This window comes from Salvelinus sp. IW2-2015, unplaced genomic scaffold (assembly GCF_002910315.2).
Source record: "Salvelinus sp. IW2-2015 unplaced genomic scaffold, ASM291031v2 Un_scaffold16397, whole genome shotgun sequence".
NCBI lineage: Eukaryota > Metazoa > Chordata > Actinopteri > Salmoniformes > Salmonidae > Salvelinus > Salvelinus sp. IW2-2015.
The window spans coordinates 1-15000 of NW_019957567.1; the positions used below are offsets into that span (position 1 = coordinate 1).

A 15000-nucleotide genomic window follows, 5' to 3' on the forward strand; every position below is an offset into this window, starting at 1 on the left:
ACCTCGCCTAAATAGGTGTGCGTTTCTTTTTCTTCTAGACTACACCTGCAGCACACCATGTGTGTCTTGGAGTCCTTCTTTGGTGGGCAGAGCTGACACCTCTTCCTCTTACATGCCCCGGTGGCCGGGGCAGCGAGCGGGGCGGTGGCCGGGGCAGCGAGCGAGGCGGTGGCCAGGCCAGCGGCGGGCTCCTTATTCTGTTGACGAGCCGTAGCACTCTGTAGGACTTTGACAAGTGCTGACGCCGCTTCGGTGCGGGGGAGATGCTGCCTTCTTTGGATCAGCGGCTTCACAAGTGCCTTTCCCAGCTGATCCAGGAACACCCTCCTCTTGTTCCGCTTCCGGGGCATCCGGTCAGGCTTGATCTCTCGCCATATGACAAAGGCCGACACGTCGAGGATGTTGTGGAAGACGACCAGGGGCCAGCGGGCAGTCATCCGTCTGCAGCTGTACGTGCCGACCACCTTGTCTAGGTTGTCCACGCCGCCCTTGTTGCAGTTGTAGTGTAGGATGACGGCCGGCTTCCTGTCGCGGCGATCGCTGACTTGGGCCTCTGTGTGCAGCGTGCTCAGAAGTAGCACGTTCTTATTTTTCTTTGTCAGGTAGGACACTAGAGTGGTGGTGGGCGTGAAGGCAAACCTGGAGGACAGGACCTGTCTGGCCTTTGACTCGAGCAGCGCCGGCGGGATCTCGGCCTTGTTCTTTCTCACCGTGCCCACCATGTTGAGGTTCCTCTCGAGGAGCCGCTGTCCCAGTTCGTAGGAGGTGAAGAAATTGTCACACGTGACATTCCAACCGCTCAGTCCCGTTGTCAGATCGAGGACGACGCGCATCCCCTGGTTCTTCTCGGGGCCTCCGCTGGCCTCCTTGCCGATGTACACTTGCATCTCCAAGCGTAGCTGGACTTAGCGTCGCAGGCCACCCACGACTTGATGCCGTATTTCGCCGGCTTGCTGGGAATGTACCGACGGAAAGGACAGCGGCATTTGGCAAGGGGAGAAGAGATTGGTGTAATTACCACCTCATGGGGGGCAATGAGTGCTACATTATAAATATACTAGCTCTCTCTATACACACACACATACACGCGCACGCGCACACACACGCGCACACGCACGCACGCACACGCACAGTACCTCTGAACGGGACCAGTTGCTCGTCCAATGTCACGTCAGGCCCCGGGTTGTAGAGGGCCGGCAGCCGCGCCTCCCAATGGACCCTGACCTCTCGTATGGCTGCAAGTTTGTCCGTGGCGAGCCTCGCGGGTCTCGACTGGCGTTCGTCGAATCGCAGCAGCCTCGAATACTTGTGAAAGACCTTGAGCGGCATGGTGGCTCGGAACACGGTCCTGCCGCTCTCTGCGTCCCACAGGCTGGCCGCGGCCCCGCCTCGGGACCTGTAGACGCCCGCTAGGATCAGCAGCCCTACGTAGGAGCGCAGATCGGTGGCGTCCATGGCTCGCCAGCCATCGTCGTATTTTCTTGCCCCGTGCAGATTTGTCATTTCCAGAATTATCCTTTCTATTGCCGGTGTGACGAACAGGTGGAAGGTGGACGCAATGTCGCGGGTGTGAGTCACGGCATAGGGTGTGGGGCCCGGAGTTTCGTCCGGCCCGGCGTGGCAGATCGCACGGGCCCTGTGGCGGCCGTAGGCCACGGGGGACCATTTGATTTTGTTGTTTTTTGACAGCAACGTCTCCCTTTGGGCTCGAGCCGAGGCGATCTCTTCCTCCTCTTGCTCTTGCTCTTGGGCTTGCTCTGAAGAGCCCGATGGCGACGCGTCGTCGTCGTCCTCCTCGCGCTCGGGGTTGTATTCCTCCCCGTCTTCATCTCCCGACACCTCAGACACCTCCTCCTCCTCGGAATCAGAGTAGTCTTCTTGATGATGGACACTGGAAAATATCTGTTCTAGGACCTGCGCCGCGGTGAAACGCACGGTCATGTCGAATTGGGTCCACTCACTGCCACTCACTGCCACTCACTGAGGAGCCGGGAAGAGCACGCAGCACAGGGCGACGACGAGGCGAGCACGACTTTGTGCGCCCCTGACAATATTAGTATCCTCTCTACGGCCGTTCGCCTCTGTTGGGCGGCGATGTGAATCAACGACGCGCGCGTGTTCACCCCTCCTGTTGCGCCACCGGGCCTGGGTCTCTCTGACCCGAGGACAGGTGCTACACACACAGTAGACACAATAACACATAGCCCTTGCTAGTGCTGGCTGGCTGGGTCACTCTGACCCCGAGCACAGAGGGGAGCCCTCCAAACGCAGGGCCTGGGTCACTCTGACCCGAGGACCACTGGAGGGTTATGAAGTCAATGAGAGAAGTGAAAAATTTGTCCTTAGTTGTTAATTTTCTCGAAATCTAAAGGCACAACCTACACTGAACAAAAATATAAACGCAAAATGCAACAAGTTCAAAGATTTTACTGAGTTAAAGTTCATATAAGGAACTCAGTCAATTGAAATAAATAAATTAGGCCCTAATCTACTGATTTCACATAACTGGGAAGATAGATTTGCATCTGTCGGTCACAGATACCTTAAAAAAAGGTAGGGGTGTAGATCATTAAACCAGTCAGTATCTGGTGTGACCACCATTTGCCTCATGCAGCAGAACCCATCTTTTTCATCAGGGTTTTGATTGTGGACTGTGGAATGTTGTCCCYCTCCTCGTCAATGGCTGTGGGAAGTTACTGGATATTGCCGGGAACTGGAACACGCTGTTGTACACGTCAATCAAGAGCATCCCAAGCATGCTCAATGGGTGACATGTCTGGTGAGTATGCAGGCCATGGAAGAACTGGGACATTTTCAACTTCCAGAAATTGTGTACAGATCCTTGCGACATGGGGTTGTGCACTATCATGCTGAAACATGAGGTGATGGCGGCAGATGAATGGCACAACAATGTGCATCAGGATCTAGTCATGCTATCAATAAAATGAAATTGCGTTTGCTGACGGTAGCTAATGCCTGCCCATATCATAACCCATCCGCCACCATGGGGCACTCTGTTCACAACGTTGACATCAGCAAACCGCTCGCCCACACAACGCCATATACGCTGTATGCCATCTGCTCAGTAGAGTTGAAACCGGGATTCATACGTGAAGAGCACAGTTCTCCAGTGTGCAAGTGGACATTGAAGGTGAGCATTATCCTTCTGAATTAGGTTATGATGCCGAACTGCAGTAAGTTGAAGACCCTAGTGAGGATGATGAGCACTCAGATGAGCTTCCCTGAGATGATTTCTGATAGTTTATGCAGAAATTCTTTGGTTGTGCAAACCCACAGTTTCATCAGCTGGTCTCAGACTATCCCGCATGTGAAGAAGCCGGATGTGGAGGTCCTGGACTGGTGTGGTTACACGTGGTCTGCGGTTGTGAGGCCGTTTGGATGTACTGCCAAATTCTCTAAAACGACATTGGAGGCGGTTTATGGTAGAAAATGAACATTCATTTCTATGGTAACAGCTCTGGTGGACATTCATGCAGTCAGCATGCCAATTTCACGCTCACTCAAACCTAAATATTTTACAGTGGCCTTTTATTGTCCCCAGCACAAGGTGCACCTGTGTAATGATCGTGCTGTTTATTTTTTCCATTAGATGTTTTTTACTTTTACCCCTTTTTCCTCACCAAATTGGTAGTTACAGTCTTGTCCCATCGCTGCAACTCCACCTACGGACTCGGGAGAGGCAAAGGTCGAGAGCCATATGGGCACAACCCTGCCAAACCGCACTGCTTGCTTAACCCAGAAGCCAGTCAGAGCAAACATCATCCAGCTGGCGACCAAAGTCGCAGGCGCCCAGCCCGGCACAAGAGTACGATGGGACAAGGAAATCCCTCCCCTAACCTGGACGATGCTGGGCCAATTGTGCACTGTCTCATGGGTCTCCCGGTCACAGCCAGCTGCGACACAGCCTGGGATCGAACCCGGGTCTCTAGTGATGCCACAAGCATTGCGATGCAGTGCCTTAGATTGCTGTGTCACTCGGGAGGCCCATGATCATGCTGTTTTATCAGATCTTGATATGCCATGTCTGTCAGGTGGATGGATTATCTTGGCACAGAAGAAATGCTCACTAAGAGGGATGTAAACAAATTTGAGRGCAACTTTTTTGAGAAATTAGCTTTTTGTGCGTATGGAAAATATCTGGAATGTTTGGTTTCAGCTCATGAAACATGGGACCAACACTTCACATGTTGCATTTATATTTCTTTGTATTGACAATACTGACTGGTTTTGTGATCCATGCCCATACCTTTTTTAAAGGTATCTGTGACCAACAAGCTAACATATGGCATTGTTTTAAGAAGGTCATACCAAGAATCATTTAGCTATTTGATTTAGAATTTTAAGACCCCCTTGAAGTATAAAAAAAATAGGACAAAACTATTGGATGAAACATTGAATTTGTCCTTCCTACTATTAGCCCATACAAACACATTAAATTACAGATTCACGACATGTAACAGCAGATAGCCCCTTCCAAAAAATCTAAAGGAAGTTTGTTCTGAAGTGTCTGTCCTATATCTGAGAGATATAAGAAAGATCAGGATTTTTTCATAAAAAATGTACCCCTTATTTTTGGCACTCAACTAGCTCCATATATACTTCCATTCATTATTTTAAACTGGTACCAGGGACCTTCAGATGAGTCTTGTGATGCTTGTGGGTGTTGTAGAGCAAAATAGTGAGAATCTCATCTTTCCATAGAGGGGTCATAATAGCTACAGATGATTTAGTGAGAAGACCGATTTCCTGGATGTCTCATGGTCTAGCTCTGCCACCTTTCACCACACATGCAGAAGTACATAATAGGCGGAAGTGCAACATGGGCGGATCTGGTGGATTGAGACGCATCCAATGCAAGAAAACAGATATCTCTAGCTTAAACTGACAGGATTTTTTTATTATGCTAATTAGATTTCTGCGGGGCCACGGAAATCGTCTCTAGGGGGTTTAATTACCACGTTTCTGCGCTGAACTAGGTTGAATATTTGCTAAATGAAAACTACAACTCGCTTCAGCCCAGCGTCCCACAGAGTTCTTGACTTGATTTCTCTCGTGAATGATTTCATTTCTCTCTAGAGAAACGGCGTGTTGGGCAAAAGAATAAATGATCTAAATGGAATTCAAGTAATTGAACCCGACGTTGGTTAATTAGTCATTTAATAACCTTTTTTTGGGGGTGGGGTAATAGTCACTCAGCACTAATACAATGACAAACTGCTTGTGTTCTCCTTGGAGAGGAATATGGTTCCCACAGTTTGGATCCATTCAACCAGGTATGAGAGTCTCTTCCTCACAACCAGGTATGAGAGTCTCTTCCTCACAACCAGGTATGAGAGTCTCTTCTTTCCAAAAAGTGACATAAACCAGACAATTAAGAGTGATTTGGGAGGAGATAGAGATGGATGGATAGATGAAGAATTGTTATAAATCTGCCCCTCCTTAAAGACTCTTTTATCTCTCTCTTTCTCCCATCTTACACACTCAGTCAGTGTGACTAAGAAGGTAAGGATGGGAAAGGGAGGATAATAAAGCAAGAGGATGGACAGAGAGTGATGGAGGGATGAAGGGGTCGTTTGTTCCTCCTCTTTGGGAGTGGCARCCCCCCCCCCTCTCTCTCTCTATCTCTCTCTCTCTCCCTCATTCTCTCTCTCTCTCTCTCTCTCTCTCTCTCTCTCCCGCTCTCTCTCTGTGATATGAAAAATGAAATCTATAAGAGAGACAATAATAAAAATAGCAGTGTGAGTGGACAGGCCGGAGTAATCCATTACTCACAGCCGCTTTGGGCCGCGCTGTAAAAATGTGCTGCCCACTGCAAAAGCATGCATCACCGCCAGTCCAAAACAAATGGTCTGTCTCCAACGTATTTACCTCCAATTGTTCAAACGCTTGTGGGGAAAACCACGACACGTCCAGACAACTCAGACCTGTCCAGCTGAGAGAAGGGAGAGGGAATGAGAGAGAGGGAAAGAGAGAGCAAAAGGGACCGAGAGAGCAGGTGGAGAGCAGGTGGAGAGAGGGGGAGAGAGGGGGAGAGGGGGGGAGAACGAAGAATAACAACGTGGGAGAGAAGGACAGGTGAAGAAAGTAGAACAGAAAATGTTATCTGTCAGATGTACCCTCTGTTTTGATTTGACTGTAGTAGGCGTCCAGACATTGTCTTATGTGCTGCTTGGATGGTCAGTCTAATATTGGTCAGTCCATTAACCCAATCATAAGAGCAGGGTTGGGGAGCAGGGTTGGGGAGTAAATGATTACATAATCTGTTACATGTAACTGATTGCATAAAAAACTGTAACTGTAATGAGTTATGTTACCAGCAAAAATATTTTAATCAGATTATAGATTCACACATTTTGCCTTATTTAGTTCCGCCTGAGACAGTCTGACCATTATGATGACACACCAAATGCGTTTGATGGATCGCAGGAAAAGAGCAGGAATAGGCTTTTGTAGGCTACAGTCAAGTGACTGTTGTCAGCATCCAAAGATGATCAACTTGTTAAACACTTGGAAGTAAGGACGACAGCAGTGGTGTAGGCTACGGCGATACAGATATCACTTACAGGTATTATTGATCCAGCATCTACATAGCGTATTGATTTGAATCACACTGCTACTATCTCATTAAGCTATTTGTTCCTTACGGATTGTGGTTGTTGTGGATGGCTGTTCACAAATGTAAGGCCTATGTGTATTTTAACCCAATAATGGTTAAATTTAAGAAGTTTAAGCTGCCTATCAATCATTGTTTTTTGCAACCTGTAGGCAGCCAGTGAAAAACGCACTCGTGCAACAGCTGCATAGTGAAGATCCCAGCCTATYGAATAGAAATTTGAGAGAGTTCCTCCCTTCTAAACACCTATGTGGTATTGTGGTCCGTACAGTCAAAGACAAGTTTAATCTAAGAATGTATTGCTTAATCTGATTCATGCTCATTCAAATAAAATGTCCATAAGCCTAACGGACACATGCTCGAACTTGCACATTTTTGATAGACTTAAACAGCTGCACATAATCGAGATATCAAAGTGTCACCAACAAAACTGTAAACAATAGGCCTATAGCAAATGCAGCATATGGGATTCATTTTTCATATGCAAATGACACTTTCGGTAGTGCTCAAAGCATGCCATTCCATGAGAGCAGCATTTATTTTTTCAACATGAAACAATGAGTCGAATCAGTCCTCCATGACAACAAAAAGAGCTACCAGCTCTCACAGTCTCACATCAGAATTACAAGTTCATTCAATTAGACCTTCATTTTGAAGTTGTTCCAAATGTCAAATATAGTGTTTGACACCAAATTGGTCTACACGGACAAGTTCTGGCCTGGTTTAGATCTTACCTGTCGGAAAGATATCAGTTTGTCTCTGTGAATGGTTTGTCCTCTGACAAATCAACTGTACATTTCGGTGTTCCACAAGGTTCCGTTTTAGGACCACTATTGTTTTCACTATATATTTTACCTCTTGGGGATGTTATTCGAAAACATAATGTTAACTTTCACTGCTATGCGGATGACACACAGCTGTACATTTCAATGAAACATGGTGAAGCCCCAAATAATTGCCGCATCCGCTAGAAGCCTGGTTTCAGACATAAGGAAGTGGATGCTGCAAACTTTCTACTTTTAAACTCGGACAAAACAGAGATGCTTGTTCTAGGTCCAAGAAACAAGAGATCTCCTGTTAATCTGACAATTAATCTTGATGGTTGTAAAGTCGTCTCAAATAAAACTGTGAAGGACCTCGGCGTTACTCTTGACCTGATCTCTCTTTTGACGAACATATCAAGACTGTTCAAGGACAGCTTTTTTCCATCTATGTAACATTGCAAATCAAAGAAATTTTCTGTCCAAAAATGATGCAGAAAAATTAATCCATGCATTTGTTACTTCTAGGTTAGACTACTGCAATGCTCTACTTTCGGCTACCCGGATAAAGCACTAAATAAACTTCAGTTAGTGCTAAACGGCTGCTAGAATCCTGACTAGAACCAAGAAATTTGATCATATTACTCCAGTGCTAGCTTCCTACACTGGCTTCCTGTTAAGGCAAGGGCTGATTTCAAGGTTTTACTGTTAACCTATAAAGCGTTACATGGGCTTGCTCCTACCTATCTTTCCGAGTTGGTCCTGCCGTACATAACCTATACGTACGCTACGGTCACAAGACGCAGGCCTCCTAATTGTCCCTAGAATTTAACAAACAGCGGAGGCAGGGCTTTCTCCTATAGATCTCCATTTTTATGGAACGTCTGCCTACCCATGTGAGAGACGCAGACTCGGTCTCAACCTTTAAGTCTTTACTGAAGTCTTATCTCTTCAGTAGGTCATATGATTGAGTGTAGTCTGGCCCAGGAGTGTGAAGGTGAACGGAAAGGCTCTGGAGCAACGAACCGCCTTGCTGTCTCTGCCTGGCCGTTCCCCTCTCTCCACTGGGATTCTCTGCCTCTAACCCTATTACAGGGGCTGAGTCACTGGCTTACTGGTGCTCTTTCATGCCGTCCCTGGGAGGGGTGCGTCACTTGAGTGGGTTGAGTTACTGACGTGATCTTCCTGTCTGGTTGGGCCCCCCTTGTTTGTGCTGTGGTGGAGATCTTTGTGGGCTATACTCGGCCTTGTCTCAGGATTGTAAGTTGGTGGTTGAAGATATCCCTCTAGTGGTGTGGGGCCTGTGCTTTGGCAAAGTGGGTGGGGTTATATCCTTCCTTTTGGCCCTGTCCGGGGTTTCTTCTGATGGGGCCACAGTGTCCCCTGACCCCTCCTGTCTCAGCCTCCAGTATTTATGCTGCAGTAGTTTATGTGTCGGGGGGCTAGGGTCAGTTGGTTATACTGGAGTCTTCTCCTATCTATCCAGTGTCCTGTGTGAATTTAAGTATGCTCTCTTCTAATTCTCTCGTTCTCTCTTTCTTCTCTCTCTCGGGAACCTGACCCTAGGACCATACGTCACGGCAAACCGGGCATGATGACTCCTTGCTGTCCCAGTCCGCCTGGCCTTGCTGCTATTCCAGTTTCAGCTGTTTGCCTGCGGTTATGGAACCCCTACCTGTCCCAGACCTGCTGTTTTCAACTCTTAATGATCGGCTATGAAAAGCCAACTGATATTTATTCCTGATTATTATTTGACCATGCTTGTCATTTATGAAACATTTTGAAAATCTTGGCTCTCTCTAATTCTCTCCTTCTCTCTTTCTTTCTCTCTCTCGGAGGACCTGAGCCCTAGGACCATACGTCACGGCAAACCGGGCATGATGACTCCTTGCTGTCCCCAGTCCGCCTGGCCTTGCTGCTATTCAGTTTCAGCTGTTCTGCCTGCGGTTATGGAACCCCTACCTGTCCCAGACCTGCTGTTTTCAACTCTTAATGATCGGCTATGAAAAGCCAACTGATATTTATTCCTGATTATTATTTGACATGCTTGTCATTTATGAACATTTTGAAAATCTTGGCTCTCTCTAATTCTCTCTTTCTTTCTCTCTCTCGGAGGACCTGAGCCCTAGGACCATACGTCAGGACTACCGGGCATGATGACTCCTTGCTGTCCCCAGTCCACCTGGCCTTGCTGCTATTCCAGTTTCAACTGTTCTGCCTGCGGTTATGGAACCGCCACCTGTCCCAGACCTGCTATTTTCAACTCTTAATGATCGGCTATGAAAGCCAACTGAAAATTATTCATGATTATTATTTGACCATGCTTGTCACTTATGAATATTTTGAACATCTTGGCATAGTTCTGTTTATAATCTCCACCCGGCACAGCCAGAAGAGGACTGGCCACCTCTCATAGCCTGGTTCCTCTCTAGGTTTCTTCCTAGTTTTGGCTTTCTAGGGAGTTTTTCCTACCCACGTGCTTCTACACCTGCATTGCTTGCTGTTTGGGGTTTTAGGCTGGGTTTCTGTACAGCACTTCGAGATATTAGCTGATGTACGAAGGGCTATATAAAATAAACTTGATTGATTTGATTTGTTAAGTTAGGCATTAACTCTAAATGGTTACGGTAAGGGTTAAGGTTTGGACTGGCTTAAAAATAAAATATCAAAAACAACTTTATATCGCTGGATCCAAATGTATTATCTTGGCCTTTGGCCCTTTGGAATCAGAGACAGAATCAAGGCCAATCCCCAATCTCGTCTGCAACACCCAGCAAAACCGAAACCTACTGGAAGGTAACATTGCTCACTGTTGCCCCTAGTGGACTGACTTGCATTATGGGTGACCTGGCTGAAAGTCTATGCTAATAAGTATTTTGGGTTATGTTCAGGTAAAACTATTTGGCTCATCTATATTTCCATATTTCCAAGTCCTATTCTTGAAGATCAAGGGGTATTAAATTAATTGCATATCTCACAGACTTTGCTTTAAATGTAAAGATATACAGTAGCCTAATCTCAATATCTGTAGTAGAAATCAATGGGTTAAAAGAAGCCTACATAACCAACCCATAAAGCAACATCCATTGATGGCCAGCTATGTAAAGTCCAACATTGATTTATCCTGTAATAGATGTCGTTCAATTCGCAATATTCATGTTGTTCTTCTTCTAATGCCTCTTATGGGAAAAGTAATCTGAAACTAACGGAAAGTAATCAGAGTATGTTACTGATTTTGGGTAATCCAAAAGTTACGTTACTCATTACAATTGCGGATGGGAAACTAACAACTGTAATGGATTACATTTAGAAAGTAACCTACCCAACCTGTGTAAAAGCATATCCTCCCGTCTTCACTGTCCACAGGCTATGTCACATAGAGAAATTGGTGTGTGTGTGTGTGTGTGTGTGTGTGGTTGGTGTGTGTGTGTGTGTGTGTGTGTGTGTGTGTGTGTGTGGTGTGTGTGTGTGTGGTGTGTGTGTGTGTGTGTGTGTGTGTGTGTGTGGTGTGTGTGTGTGTGTGTGTGTGTGTGTGGTGTTACTGTGGCTGCGTGCGTGCGTGTTTGTGCGTGCGTGTGTGTGTGTGTAGAGGTTGAGGGGTTAAAGAGCAGAATCTTCCCCATATCCATTTGTGTTCTTTTCTCTTTCTTCTGCCAGAAGTCAGCAACCTATGACCCTAAGGGAGAGGGAGGGATGAAGAGAGGAAGAGATAGAGGGATGTTGGACAGAGAGAAATAATGTGAGAGAGAGGGATATGGAGGGATACCAACACATGTGGAATTGATATAGTTGGTTATAAACTATCAATCTCTATGTTATCTCTTCCTCCCCTGCATCAAACTTTCAATGTTTCTCCTTCAGAGACAAAGTGTGTCTGGTAGTTTGTGATCATAGTGGGTATGCGACTTTGGAATCGGTATATGGGGACGCTTTCTTTCATATAGCAGAATGGGTGTAGCGGTTATGGCTACATTCATTTTGGCTGTAGAGGGTAATCAGAGAAGCTAGATAGACCCCCTGTGGGGTTGGTGAAACAGCTAGGTGTTACCGCTTTACGGTCAACATCTTCCAGCAGGGCGTCATAGCTGTGTTTGATGACTCTTCCCCAAACAACCCTCTGATGCTGGGACGAGGCTGAAAACGATGCGGGTAGTTTACAATATGGTTGAAGTGCATTAGATACCCACGGTTGTTCTCTGTAACAGAGAGAACCTCACAGATCTGTAGTCTATAGCTCAATACAGTTACTCACTCAAACACACATGCACACGCGCACTTACGCACGCACAAACACACACGCAGACACACACAGCCATTTCCTGTTCCAAGGATTTAACAGCCCATACAACATGACTCTGCTTACGCTGACGCTTTCCAATTCACTTAGAGCATATCTAAACCAACCATCTGTCTGTGTGTGTTTGTTAATGTGTGTGTGTGTTTATTAATGTGTGTGTGTGTTAATGTCTGTGTGAGAGAGAGAGTATTTGTGTGTTGTGTGTGAGTTCTATACAGAGCAGGAGGGAGGGCAGGGAGGGGAGGGAGGGCAGGGAGGGGAGGAAGAGGAGGAGTCACCCAACACCAACTGTTAGAGTATGGAGCCAATGGTCACCAACACCAACTACAAGAGTATGGAGGCCATGGTCACCCAACACAACCCTGCAGTATGGAGGCCATGGGTCACCCAACACCAACTGTTAGAGTATGAAGGCCATGTCACCAACACCAATTAGAGTATGGAGGCCATGGTCCCCCAACACAACTGCAAGAGTATGGAGGCCATGGTCCCCAACACCAACTGTTAGAGTATGGATGGCCATGGTCTCCCAACACCAACTGTTAGAGTATGGAGGCCATGGTCACCCAACACCAACTAACAAGAGTATGGAGGCCATGGTCACCCAACACCAACTGCAAGAGTATGGAGGCCATGGTCCCCCAACACCAACTGTTAGAGTATGGAGGCCATGGTCACCAACACCAACTACAAGAGTATGGATCCATGGTCACCCAACAAAAACTGTTAGAGTATGGAGGCCATGGTCACCCAACACCAAACTTTAGGGAGGCATTGGAGCGCCATGGTCACCCAACAACACCAACTGTTAGAGTATGGAGGCCATGGTCACCCAACACCACTGTTAGAGTATGGAGGCAATGGTCACCCAACACACACTTTAGAGTTATGGAGGCCATGGTCACCCAACACCAACTGTTAGAGTATGGAGGCCATGGTCACCCAACACCAACTGTTAGAGTATGGAGCCATGGTCATCCCAACACCAAACTCGTTAGAGTATGGAGGCTGGTCAGCCCAACACAACTCAAGAGTATGGAGGCCATGGTCACCCAACACCAACTGCAAGAGTATGGAGGCCATGGTCCCCCAACACCAACTGTTAGAGTATGGAGGGCCATGGTCACCCAACACCAACTACAAGAGTATGGAGGTCCATAGTCAACCCACACAACAACTGTTAGGATATGAGGCCATGGTCACCCAACTCACCAACTGTAGAGTATGGAGGCCATGGTCACCCAACACCAACTGTTAGAGTATGGAGGCCATGGTCACCCAACACCAACTGTTTAGAGTATGGAGGCCATGGTCACCCAACACCACCTGTTAGAGTATGGAGGCCATGGTCACCCAACACCAACTGTTAGAGTATGGAGCCATGGTCACCCAACACCAAGACTGTTAGAGTATGGAGGCCATGGTCACCCAACACCAACTGTTAGAGTATGAGGCCATGGTCACCCAACACCAACTGTTAGAGTATGGAGCCATGGTCACCCAACACCAACTACAAGAGTATGTAGACAATGGTCACCCAACACCAACTGTTAGAGTATGGAGGCCATGGTCACCCAACACCAACTGTTAAGGTATGAAGGCCATGTCACCCAACACCAATACTGTTGAGTTGACGAGGCCATGGTCACCCAACACAACTGTAAGAGTTATGGAGGCCATGTCACCAACACCAACGTTAGGAGTATGGAGGCCAGGTCACCCAACACCACTACAAGAGTAGGGCCATGTCACCCAACACCAATACAAGAGTATTGGAGGCCATGGTCACCCAACACCAACTGTAAGATGTATAGAGGCCATGGTCACCCAACACCAACTGTTAGGAGTATGGAGGCCATGGTCACCCAACACCAATGTAAGAGTATGAGTCCATGTCACCCAACACCAACTGTTAGAGTATTGGAGGCCATGGTCACCCAACACCCAACTGTTAGAGTATAGAGGCCATTGGCACCCAACACCAACTGTAAGAGTATGAAGGCCATGGTCACCCAACACCAACTGTTAGAGTATGGAGTCCATGGTCACCCAACACCAACTGTTAGAGTATGGAGGCCATGGTCACCCAACACCAACTACAAGAGTATTGTAGGCCATGTTCCCCAACACCAACTGTTAGAGTTTGGAGCCATGGTCCCCCAACACCAACTGTTAGAGTATGGAGGCCATGTTCCCCCAACACCAACCTTTAGAGTATGAAGGCCATGGTCACCCAAACACCAACTGTTAGAGTATGGAGGCCATTGGTCACCCAACACCAACTGTTAGAGTATGGAGGCATTGGTCACCCAACACCAACTTTTAGAGTATGAAGGCCATGGTCACCACAAACACCAACTGTTAGAGTATGGAGCCATGGTCACCCAACACCAACTGTTAGAGTATGGATGCCATGTTCCCCCAACACCAACTGTTAGAGTATGGAGGCCATGGTCACCCAACACCAACTGTTAGAGATGAGAGGCATGGTCCACCCAACACCAACTGTAGATAGGAGGCCATGTTCCCCCAACACCAACTGCGCTGGCTTTGGCATGTCATTAGACCATCTCAGGAGTTCTTGCCAAGGAAGATCCTGTATGGCCAGCTACATCTTGGTCGGCGGTCTGCAGGGGGGCCAGCTACATCTTGGTCGGTGGTCTGCAGGGGGGCCAGCTACATCTTGGTCGGCGGTCTGCAGGGGGGCCAGCTACATCTTTGCCAGCAGTCTGCAGGGGGTCCGCTACATCTTCGCCGGCGGGTCTGCAGGGGGTCAGCTACATCTTCGCCGGCGGTCTGCAAGGGGGCAGCTACATCTTCGCCGGCGTCTGCAGGGGGTCAGCTACATCTTCGCGGCGGTGTGCAGGGGGCCAGCTACATCTTCGCCGGCGGTCTGCAGGGGGTCAGCTACATCTTCGCCGGCGGTGTGCAGGGGGGGCAGCTACATCTTTGCCGGCAGTCTGCAGGGGTCAGCTACATCTTCGCCGCGGTCTGCAGGGGGTCCAGCTACATCTTCGCCGGCGGTCTGCAGGGGGTCCAGCTACATCTTCGCCGCGCGGTCTGCAGGGGGTCAGCTACATCTTCGCCGGCGGTCTGCAGGGGGTCCAGCTACATCTTCGCCGCGCGGTCTGCAGGGGTCAGCTAACATCTTCGCCGGCGGTCTGCAGGGGTCAGCTTACATCTCGCCGGCGGTCTGCAGGGGGGTCAGCTACATCTCGCCGGGGGTGCAGGGGGCCAGCTACATCTTCGCCGGCGGTCTGCAGGGGGGTCAGCTACATCTTCGCCGGCGGTGTGCAGGGGGTCAGCTA

At 48.1% G+C, this 15000-nt stretch overlaps 1 pseudogene; it reads right to left on the reverse strand.

Moving 5' to 3' along the window:
* Positions 1-56: 56 nt before the first annotated feature.
* On the reverse strand, positions 57-1941 carry LOC112080642 (piggyBac transposable element-derived protein 4-like; annotated as a pseudogene).
* Between the last annotated feature and the right edge of the window lie 13059 nt (positions 1942-15000).